Here is a 12,642-nt window from a genome sequence, read left to right as displayed (position 1 = left end):
GCCTGTCAGAGCACTCGTGGATCACTTCTGTTTCCATTTTAACTCTTGGGAAGCACAAAAAGGACAGAGAACAACTAAGAGACCAGCAGCACCACTGGAGTCTTTTAGGCCTCAAAGAGTGATTTCACCATAGAAATGCTGTGGGTGTTGTCAAGGCAGTTGATCCAAAACAATGATGTTTGGAGGCTTCTTCAGTGATGAGGTCTGGATGAAGTAGATTGCCCTACCTTGTTCCTAGGAAGGTCACTGGAAGAAAGAAACACTTATATCTATTTCCGAGCGTTTTCCCCATGCCATTCAAAACCAAGGAAGAATAGAGAGATCAATGCTTGAAAACTAACTTTCCACATGTAATTACCAGCTTTCTAACGTCAGTATGGCAGCCGGTCCATGGCCCCTCAAGAGGCCGGCAGGAGCTCAAAGGCAAAGCAACAAATTTGATGCTGGGATTGTATGTAGAGACAGCATAAATGCAATGGCTCTTTGTGAGGTATTCAGTCATCAAGAGATATGTGGGAAAAAATAAAAGGACTTCATAAAGTCCATTTTTCTTCTCCAGCCAAACATAGAGTTTCTGCAGTGAAAGACTGAGGCATGGGTCTTGGACTTCACAAAAACCATGAGTCCTGTCCTTTGTGGAAGTCACAGGTGAAATCCTTCTGATTTAGGTTGCCGTGGAATTTAACTGTACTCATATAAACAAACAAAAAACAAAACAAAAAAAAAAAACACAAAACAAACAAAAAAACAAAAACAAACAAACAAACAAACAAAAAAAAAAACACAAACAACAACAAAACACTATAAAAACAGAACCTCCCAAAGAAGATCAAGAGCATGTTTTAGATAATTTAACCTTCTGTTTAAGTAAAATACCATAAATGTGTTCTGACCTCAAAAAGGCCAGCCTCATGAAGCGGACTTTGCGCTGGTTGGGTTGCCTTGAGTTTTGTTTGCTGTCACATAGAAAGTTATGTTTTCACAGAATGATGTCTGCATACATGGTAGTGTTCATAAATATGTGGTTTGATTTATAGTTCCAAACTGATATAAACACAGACTTTACCGTATTCAGAAACAACACGTACATAGCAAAATACTTTCTAGGTAGTATAATAGGTATTCAGCAGGTATTGATAACAATCTCCTACAAATGATTTATTTTGAACTTCTGGAAAGGAGCATTTGAAAAGAATTTCATTTTCTCCTTATTTATTTTACCCTGATATTCTTCCACTTATCTACTATCTCTCTTTGTTATACCATGCTTACCACCTCTCCCAGTTTCTCCTTATCATGGGAAAATTAATGTGAAAGAAGATGAATGAATCATTTTAAGCCTTTTTAAACTCATTCTTGAGTGGATACATAAATTGCTGTAAAATGAACAATCCTTGATATAAATATAAATTAGGAACCAGTTTCTTAATCAAACTAACAAATTACTTAAAAGCCTCCTCATATATCTAGCCCTTGCCAAAATATGTGCCATCACTGCCTCTCTCCCCTAGCTTTGGAAGGTGTTTATGTGCTTGCTTCTCATTGCAGAGTATCGTAGTAGTAAAGCCCAAATGCTGCTGTATTAGGTAAATTCAAACACCAGCGGAAAGCCTGGGAGCTTTTTTCTGAGGAAGACTGTGATACCCATGTAGTTCCCAAATCTGTAGGTTCACTGTGAAGCGAACACAAATTAATAGTTACGCTACATCTGCACTGTTGGCTGGGAAGACCTCCATGGTATATCGCAGATGCTAGTCTTGAGAGAAGATTTTTGTGCACTGCTCGAGAGTGTAGCTGGTAGACTTTTACAGTGCACTGTCAGTGCTATGCCTTCAGGGGGACCAGAAGAGTCCCCCTTTGTCCTGTGAGTCCTGTGAGGAGCAGCTTAGTCTGGGGGAAGGGAAGGCCTTATTGCTCTCTACAACTGCCTGAAAGGAAGGTGGGGGGGTCGGCCTCTTCTCACAGATAATTAGTGATAGGACTAGAGGAAATGGCCTCAGGTTGCGCCAGAGGAGGTTTAGGTTGGAAATTAAGATAATTTTCTTCTCAGAAAGAGTAGTCAGGCATTGGAATGGGTTGCTCAGGGAAGCAGTGGCATCACCATCCCTGGGGGTGCTTAAGGAAAGGTTGGATGTGGTGCTAAGGGACACGGTCTAGTAGGTGATTTTGGCCATAGGTGATGGCTGGACCAGATGTTCTTGGAGGTCTTTTCCGACCTTAATGATTCTCTGATTCTAAGCAGTGAAACATGGCTCACATCCTATGTGGCAGTGTTGGTGCTTCCCAGGTAGCCTGGAGCAAGGCTGTGGTGTCTTGTCTTCGTTGCATGAGGCATACCTCCAAGTCTTCCACATGCTGACAACTGGAGGGTTTGCCCCTAAATGAAGAGTGGCTCAAAAGTGGCCCGTAAATGAGGAGTGGCTAAAACTAGAGGCTGGCTACGTGTTTTCCAGCTCCATGGTGTATTTATGGTCTCACAAGGTGACAGGTGAAGTGGCTTCCACCTTAATCGTCAACCCTTGTGATCAGGAACGCGTTAGAGGGGATGGCTAAACCCGTAGTCCAGGTGATGCCTTACAGAGGGAAGACCCTTTCTCTGCATCCTTCTCGCTGTCATTAATCAGCAGAAAGCAAGCTCAAACTTGAATTCTTTGGGCCATCCTGTCACAAAAAAAAATATAAAGGAAGTAGTCTTCTGCTCCAATTAATTAAACAAACTGATATAAATTCCCCGCTTAAACCGTACTTTGCATATCCGTAATCTCTGCACTACATTTTATGTATACTTTACCCTTGGGTAAAAATTTGTGAGCATATAAATGCTTTCTCATATAATCTTGCTAAAGCACGCTCTTGCCTATAAATATTCATACCACTGCCAAAACATTTGCAAGCTTTCCCCAAAGGTGAAATACGTGTAATGTACTTTGCCTTCTGGGTATAAATATTATCCAATACATTTTGGTTAATATGAATACACTAATTATTCTTGTAACCCTTTTTAAAAGGGTCATCCTCATGATGTGAATTTTTAAAAAATGTAATTACAGTAATTGGATACTTAATCTAATTAAAATTGGCTTTATCTTTAATGGGAATTTTTCTAAAGAGGCAGAATGACAATTGACTTTCTGATAATCAGTGTTTTCTTTCAGCTTGAGGATGCTTTTAGTACTGTAGGAACCAGAGAACATGGCCTCTTTGCTACATGCCTGCCACCTTTAGAGCTAGTTAGATGGTAATTTTGTCCATCGCTGGGCAAAACTTTCACTTTACTTATAAATAAAAGTTCTGCATTCTGCGTCTTGATTTCGTTGTGGCTCAGACAGAGTTACTTTAGGAGTTAATTATGCTTGGGGTACAGGTAAATTCAAAAACATTGTCTTCTCGTGCTGTTGAATGGGAAGTCAAAGAGAACAAAACAATGGAAAAGCTAGGGGTTGTGTAAGACTGGAGAAGTAATGTTGTTAGTTTCAGACACCTGTGACACAGACGCTTACATATGAGACACGTTTTTGTTGTGTTATGGGAAATAGGTAGTTTTAAGGAGTAATTCGTCTGATCATAGGTGGAAATCTGCTCTCAGACATGATGGATCACACCATATTTCCTCCCCTTAATGATAAAGGGTGCACAGGGTGCCTTGCCCAGAGATAGATGGGCACCCCGTAGAAGAGAATACTGACTTAGATGAATGCCACCAACATGGAGCACATTGATTTACTCCCCAAGTGGAAAAGATAATAGCAGTATTATTGGCCAGTTGAGAATCTAAGTTTTGCTTTTCTGGATGTCTGAAAATCCAGAAAACCAGCTGAATGTTGGGTTAAAAGATAACAATAATAATAATAGTAATAATAATAATAATAATAGCAATCAATCAGACAAACAAACAAACAAACAAACAAAACCACAAAAAATAGAGAAAGGAATGGAAATGGAAATTCCTCAATAAGCTCAACAAACGACAATCTGGCAAAATAACAGAAAAGGTAATTCCTGAGAGCAAGCATGTCTGACCCTTCTGTTGATGTCTCAGAGATGGCACTGCTGGCATAGGTAGTTCGTCACTTGATTAGCACGAGCTCTTGACGTATGGCTTGGTCTAGCCACCAGGCTGAACTTACCAGGGCACAACTGCCACCAAGACTTGGAGAACACAACTTCAGGCTGCTGTATCTGCAAGCAGGTCCATTATAAAGCTGCCATACCTTTCAGGGTCTTTGCTTCCAGGAAAAAAAAAAAAAAAAAAAAAGCATTACTGGAAGCCAGGAAAGAGAGAAAGAGCTTCTAAGAAAATCAATCAGCTGTTTTGTAGGCTCAGCTTGCCAGCAGAGTGTGTCCCTCACAGGCCGGTGTGTCTTCAGGACTGAAGACAGATATTTCACTGAGGAACATTGTTTACAAATCTGCAATGTATTCCAGCATCAATCTCTCGATATACGTATACGTGATAGAAAAGAGGCTGCTAAGACAACTCATGCAATTTATGCGTTAAAGAAAAATCATTAGTTTGGAGAGAAATTAGCAGTAAGGAAAAGAAAAATTTCAAGTGACGACAGGTATTGAGGGTGCATTGAGTGAAAAAAAGTTCAATATCAAAATTATACAGGAAAACCTCTAGCTTGATTTGAAAACTAGTGGTGGTCTAGGACTGAAGCTTTCAGCTTCTTAAAAAATTTGCTATATCAACAAATTTAATTTTGAAAAAGATGCCATGTGCCATCATTTTGTTTTATCAGAGTGTTATCTTTGTGCAAGATAGAGCATTGGTTCGAGAAATAACAATACTGTCTGATAGCCTTCACTAAGCTTCAAGCTCCTGAACTGGAACTAAACATGGAGGCAACAGTGATCCATTCAACAGGGAAAATTTTTAGTGCCAAAAAAAGTAAATTAATAGGTAAGTAGCCTGTACCTGAGACTCACGGAAACCTGAATTTGGCTGGATTCTGTTGCTATTACAGAAAACACATTTTTAGGATTGGCAGTCTTCAGAAAGGCTTTGGAAAGAGAAAAAAGAAGCTGCTGTAATGGTCGGCGGCATGAACTGTCGTAGTTTCAGAGCTGAAGATCGTTCTGGTTAGTGTTTTTGCCATGGGGCCACCAGTGGCTTCTGAATACAGGAAAAATGAGAGGATAATGGCTTGCTAGGAAAATCCGAGTTCTCTGAAAATGAATTTTAGAACTGTTGTAGAAACTCCTGGCTCCAGTTACGAGGTTGGTTCAAGCTACGCCTCTCGCAGTAGCTCATGACTAAGGAATCTTGGCAGATGCCTGTGTGAATACTTAGAAAAACAGAAACAATTTGGTTTTGCCATCTGTCTTGGGCAAGAACTCTGCATTGCTGATGTTTGATCCAGACAGGCTTATTGGGAAACTAATATCAAACGTTGTCCTAAGCATGAGAGAAACGCATTGGCTTCTGAAGGGAATAAATATGTTCAGAAAAAGATGGAAAATTAAAAAGTCTGTTGCCTCATCTACTTGCAGAGATACAGATGTGCCTGATCCTTCAGGCATACAGGTTGCAGGAAGAGACTGCAAAGTCACTGACCTTGGCATGTACGTATCCTAAAAATCCTTGGAAAACAGCCTTTTCTAACATTAAAACCCAATATTTCAGCAACTCTGAACTCTCTCCATCTAAGGGATAGTTGGCTTTTGCACTTAACCTCTTGCTCTGGAAAAGTTTTTCATCTCAAGGTGAAAAATTTGGAAGCACAACTTCGTTTTTTCCAGAAGATGGCAGTGCCACTACAGAAAATAGCAGAGCGGTTGCGCTCCGAAGGTGACTGCTCTGTAATTTGCCAGCTCAGAACACATATATAACAAGTTTTGAGTTTTTTTTTTTTTCTTAAATAGATGATCAGATAATTATACTTCAATGACTGTCAAAAGCAATAATGATAGCACTCATTACAACTTTAAAGTGTGTCTGGCTTCCCAAGGGCTCACAACAAACGTTAATTTATCCGAATGGATACAGGAGACGTAATTAGGCAGTAACTCATTTCCATCACATATCGTGTACGCTATAATTATTTTTGGCCACACGTGTTCACGCTGGATGTTGAACTGCCCTCCTAACATCCACCTCTTGTGCTCCTACCTGGGGCAGTCACAGGTGTTGCAGTGGCAAGGAGGTAGATATTAAACCCCGCCTTCAATCCCAGCACATCTGGCAGCACCCACAAGACCTGAAGAATACAAGAGGCAAATAGATGTATGGAGAATTAATAAGGATCACAGCACTGCACCAGATGCAGCGGTATGCTGACTACATTGCTAAATAGATTGCACTATGATAGCCAGGCCATCTACAATAGATTCATGCTTTCATGAACTGCGCGAGCTGATGCCTTTAATTCTCGGGTTGAGCTTGATTCCTGATTGTTTTCATTACATCGTATTTCGGGGATTTTGTGTTATGATTACATGTGATTTACTAAAAATAACAGATCAATGAAAAGATGCAGAGCTTACTGTGCTTCTCTTTCCATTCATTTATTATATTTTCGTGAGTCTTTCATTGAAAAAAAAAAAAGAAAAAAAAAAGAGTCTATTCACACTAGAAAGGCTACCTACCAGTTCAGTGAGAAGAAGGCAAGCAAAGAGTTATTCTACACCCTGCTAACATATTCACAGAAAACTCATCCAATTTTGTTAAGACCTTTTGTGGAGAATCAAAAGTTAGTGAAGATTGTATTATAATTCCTCTTCCTGACCTGAAAGTCACACAGCTGGATTCAAGTAGGCCAGAAATGCATGCTTTACAGAAACACCTTGTGATTTTTTTTTTTTTTTTTTTTTTTTTTTGAAGCTCTGAAAGATTTTAGTGCTGACCCTGCCCTCCATACCAACAGCTGAGTCGCTTGCAGGAACTCATGACAGAAGACAAATTGTTGCAGCTGTCAAATAGCCAGCAGAAGGAAAGGATCACCTTGTTGCACCAGTGTTAGCCTCCACATTTCCCTTGCAATAGGGCAAAACTTGCGTACTGCTCACTGTACCTTTGAGATTCCAGTTTTGTGGGGGACAATCAAGATTTAAATACCCTGGAGGAAAATAATTTGCTGCTTGATCCAGCAGCACCTTTTGAAGTCAATATAAAAGTGTTCATTAGCATCAATGAGATTTGGATTAGATCCTTATTTCATTGTCAGTGGTAATATAAAATAATATAAGTGGCTGGTCAACAGAGGTGGAAACCAGGAGGAGCACAGAGCCTGGACCAGCAGCTCTGCCCAGAGCAGGCGAGCACACAGGGAAAGTTGTATTTCTTCCAAGTGCTTCAGCAGGGGAAATGGTGCTGAGAAACCTTCATGCATTTTGTCAACATGGCTGGAATATGCAGTGGACCAAAAGCTGTTCTCATTTACACCTGCAAAACCCTCACCTATGCCATCCTAGTGATTTCAACACCAGGGAATTGTACCCAACAGGACAAAACCTATACCGTTTGCATTAATTACACGTTCGTGCTTCTTGTTCAGAGACGTGACTCTACACACGTGAGCAACAGCACGCTAATACCAGAGCACATCTCAGTGTGAAAACTGAGCAGGCCAGGTGTAGGTGAGGTGTGAGGCATCAGAAACAGGAAAAAGGAGCACAACATGAGGAGCAGCCAAGTATCAGGAGTAAAACACTTCTCATGAAAAAAACGTGGCAGCGTGCAAATGCCCAGAGCATACAACTCCAACAAGAGCCCATTGAAACCATTCCCCCTAAAGACAAAAATAAATAAATAAATAAATAAATTTTAAAAAGGAAAAAATGAAAGGAAAGAAAAAAGAAGCTCAACGCAATCTGTAAGATTATTAGCATCTTAGTAGTCATTCTTTATCATGAAATTACGTTTCAGAAGTCAAGCCCTACGCCTCTGAAGAGATGTGCCCATCCCAGGTAAGCTCGGCGCAGCCTGCTATATGTTATTCAGATGCCTTTCTCCTCATGTAAGGGATGCGTGGATGGCCCAGCTGCATGCAGCACACCTCCCTGGGCAGCTCTGTGGCACCAGCTAGCAGTGATCGACACAAATCAGGAAGACCAAAGAGGAGAACATCCACCAAGCTCATGGAGCACACGGCAGCATATGGATGAAGGCAGAATCAAGGGCTTGGGTAGAAAGCGTGGCTCGTGATCTTCAATGAAAAATACTGAAAAGGCATTCAAGATTAAATAATCTTTGGCAGTGCTGCTGTGGGGACAGTTAATGCAGAATTCCCATTAAAAATCTCTCAAGAGATCTTGTAAGACTAAATAAAATTAGCCCAAAGGCCCAAACTCTACCTTCAAATCAGGCATCGTCTGCTGAAATTGAAGAGCCCTAAACAGTGTGAGAGCAGATTCAGAGAAGCCATGAATAAATCTGAGTTTGTTGGGTGGGGGACTCGGGCATGAAGCAGGCGTTGATTGAGCCAGGAAAGAAAACCAATTTGTGCCACGCTTCTCTTCCCTGCGTAGCCAACCCCCCAAAAGTCACGCGTGTCCTACCAGCCCCACGCAGCTCCTGACCCAGCTCACAATGTGCTGGTGATCTCAATTTCACATTTTTTTTTTCTAAAACAAAAAGAGAGAGAGAGAGCCCTGCCCTTGCTGCCAGCCCAGTTATTCTAAGGCAGCCGCCAAACTTTTTATTCCGGTCGTTGCTGCATGAATTTGGCAAAGCCCGGGCATTGTCCAGTGTCTGCACCTGCAAATAATTCCACGGGAGCCCTTGGCGTTGCTGGTGGGACTTGGAGCTCAGCAGCCTCTGCTGGTCCATTAACTCCTAGAGATTCTTATTATGGAGCTAAAATCCATTCAACCACATCTCACGATGAGTAGGAAGTATAACGCAGATATTAGGGCTGCACTTCGTAGAAACAGTCAGCAAGGCAGGTGCCACGCCACGCTGAGGACCACAGCCTTGTCGCCAGATGCACGGGTCTGGCCAACTAATCTGGTAGATGTTCCAAGCCACGATGCAGTTTCTCCAGCACCACCAGGACAATTCACATCCCTCATCAATTCGGGACACGTTATGGATTGAAACAGGAGGTAGCGGGTGGGCGGTAACGTAGATCATGGTACCTAATTGGACATAAGGCTTCCTAACATCCTCTTACTTTCCTAATTGCTAATATATTGAACACTGATGTTATCAATAGTCCATGATAAATAAAATTACTCCATATCAGCTCATTAGTTGATTAATTACATGGGGAGAAAGAAAAAGAATGAAGCCAAAAGCAGATGGAGGACCCAAGCTTCTCCCTGAGTGAAAGGAGCAGCCCCAGCTGGCCTACATGTTTTTGGGGTTATTTATTTGCAGCAGTGCAGCTTTGTGAAATACAAGTCAGAGGGAAATTAGGCCACCACTCTAGGATCAGCCTTCCTTTTGTTCTTTTTTGAACTTTAGGAGCAAAGGAGTTCCCAGATAAACCACATCGCGGAGCTGTTGTTACCGCTGCAGGTTTGGTGAGACCTCTGGTGCTGCAGATCTACAGCGGACAGCAGAATAAGAGAAACTATAAGATTAAAACTAACATACATCTCAGCCTTAAAAAGGCAACAGAAACAACAACCACCACTAACTAGCTGAGCGAGTGTACTAAGAAAGGGGATACGAAGTAATTTTATGATGAGAACCAGGAGGAAAATTATTTCTAACTACCCAAACAAGCTCTCGGAGTTGCAATTAGTGAATGCTCACTCCGTATGTCTGTTTTCAGTAAGAATGAAATACCAAATACTTTTCCTACCGTATGCAAGAATCAAGTGAACTGAATGTTTTGGACTACTCAACCCAACAAACGCAAAGGTATTTCACACGACTGCTTCTAAAACAGAGGCCTAGGCCTGAGCAACCATTGTGCTTCCAAAATAAGCCCAGAAAAGGACACAAGGCCACTTAACGCAGCTCCACTGATGTGCAAGGCCTGCTAAGTCCATACCTGGAGGTCATCCCAGTCATCCTATTTATTTCAAAGTAAGGCTATATAGGATTGGGATCTGTTGTTTTTTTCTGGTTGTGTTTTTTGTTTCTGATCTAAGTGGGGCAGGAAACAGGAGAAGCTCATGCTCCAATCCAGTATTTTTTTTATACACTGATCTTCCCTTTAACTGTTCGGTGACCCAGAATTTGATCTATTCTCTCTAACATCATCTACAGAGCAAAATTATCAGACTTTCTTCCCAAAAACAGGAAACAGATGGCTTCATTTTCCTCATTTACCATCTCCTTGAATGTGGCTTTCAATGGGATGGAAACCCTCTGGCCAACCCATCCCTGGTCTTTTCCCTTTCAGCCTCTGCATGTGCTGTATAAAATTATTTTGACCACTGAGAAAATTGAATCACCCCACTAGAAGTGAACAATGTAAATTTTAGATTTGCAGTTTTCCTATTTATTTTTTTACAGTGAAACTCAAACTCCTTTTTTTGCTTCATGCTGATTGTCCTTCTAGTGGATAAAAACAAACAACCAAAAAAAAAAAAAGAGAGAACCACAAAACCCGTCAATTTTTCTTTTACCTTTATTTCCCCTGGTCTATGCAGATATTCCCTAGATACCATTATATGATTTCTTCCTCTTCATGAAGATCATAGTGAGGAATTTTTGCAGCCACAAATGGCATTTTTTGTCCCGTTTCTCCCCACAACCTACACTTACCCCTCTAGTTTTGTGTGATGATTTATTACTAAACAACATATTTTCCATTATAGCAAAGGAAGGGGGGGTGGGAGGAGTACCAAACAAACTCCAGTGGCTGTATTCAAAGTGTAATGCTTCTTATCACAAATAATTTAAAAAATGCAAGAACCCCAATTTGCAGCTAGGAGGCCCACTTGAGGGATCAGTTAAAATTTACTCCTTTATACACATGCCAACTTTGACTTCAAAAAGACTTTATTCCCAAGGATAAACAACCCAATATTTGTGTAATATAATTAAGTGAAGGCATCTTTAAATGTCATACCAGCTTGTGCCATGCTTTAAATTGTTATGCATCAACAGAATTTAACGAGATGGCCAAGGATCCTGCTTCCTGCGTGAATGCGATAAGCCACAAATACTGTATAGCTCTTTAATAGATTGCCAAAATAAAGCATTTTGTATGCAAATTATTCATGGAGTGGCAAAGCTAATATAGTGCCAAAATTACGCCCACTGGTCCTCTGCAATTAGTAGTTAAGTTGAAGTATCTTCAAACTGCAGAATTTCTTTCAGTGTTTCCCAATACTTGAAGCATCTTTTCATTTATGGAATTATGAAATTGCAGCTTTTATTTTGCTTTAAGGTTCAGGGTACGCGTGCGCTACAGCAGAGGGGTGGCAGCTGGGATCTAATCAGAAGAATTGCACATAGGCTACGCAGAAAATAAATGCACAAGTCCAGTGACTTGCAAGAAAGTTGAAGGAGGAAAAAAAAAAAAAAGGATTTTCCATCCAATTTTCCACCCATGCCACTAAAATAAAGTAAATGAGCTCTATGACATTGGGATGAAAAAAACAGCTAAGGAACACAGCAAATAAAATAAAAATACAAGCATCCGGTTCCCAGCTTTAGGATGGCTCACAGAGCCACCCCCACAAAAACATCCTTTAGTTGCCTTCAAAATGTCCCAGTCCGAGGAATACACATACGCTTATAGCAGTTCAGGAAGAAAATGTCCTTGGGGTGCACAAGACAAAGGAGCCACAAAAAGCCAACACCTGTAAGTCACTTACCAGCTGCTTCACTTTCAGTGAAAGCTCTTTCCCAGCTCTTCAGCTGGCCAAGATTCTCTCTCAGACCAGCTTAGGGAGCCATGTAGAGAGGGGAAATAATTGCTCCTCCATGGAGAACTCCTTGGAAAAACTTTTACCAGCTGAACCAGGCAACCGCAAAGTATTCAGGCAACTGTTCCACTTTTGGGTGTCGTTTATAGCCCTGCGTGGAGATGAAGCACAGTGAAGAAGCAGACGGGCATGTAGGTCACATCCACGTGCTGTGGTGTGAACGCTAACTGTATTTTTCACTTACAATCTAATCATCAGAAGAGTATAGCACGTGTCAGGGGCCCATGATGATGATTTAATGAGTCTGTGTCAAACCACTTGGACCTGGGTGGCCTTTCTTAGCTAACTTGGAGGATTTACTACCAGATAAGCAAAAAAAAATGTAATTTTGATCACAAGCTATTTTATAAAAATGTGGAATACCATAGGCAGCTGTTTTCAGTCCAGTGGACTCCAGGAGTTGCAATCTACAGATTTTTATTTACGTGGGGGGAACGGGAGGACCCAAACACAACAGCCCCCAATCCCATACTTTGATATTAAAGGACAAAATGGGTAGGAGGTCTTACAGCAAGAAAGCTGCAATCCTTGGAAAATAAATAAAAGCAGCTACCACCGTTGCTGACGCAGGTCTTGCATTTTGTCCCTTTTAGTGATGTTGGTTTAAATATCTGGCTAAGAGAGGCGAGCGTTCCTGTGGTAAGTCCAGATGAAGGCACAAGGAGCGTGTGGCCCCACCACCTCTCCCAGCGGCTTTGCAAAGCAAACCTTGCACCGTCAGGATGACTTGGCGGAGCCTGTTGGTCAGGGCTCCACACTGACAACTTGTCGGCGACTTTGTAAAAAAAAAATAAAATAAAAAATAAAATAAAA

Source organism: Netta rufina (genome assembly GCF_964035555.1).
Source record: "Netta rufina genome assembly, chromosome: 5".
Taxonomy (NCBI): Eukaryota; Metazoa; Chordata; class Aves; order Anseriformes; family Anatidae; genus Netta; species Netta rufina.
Note: the sequence above shows the minus strand (reverse complement) of the source record.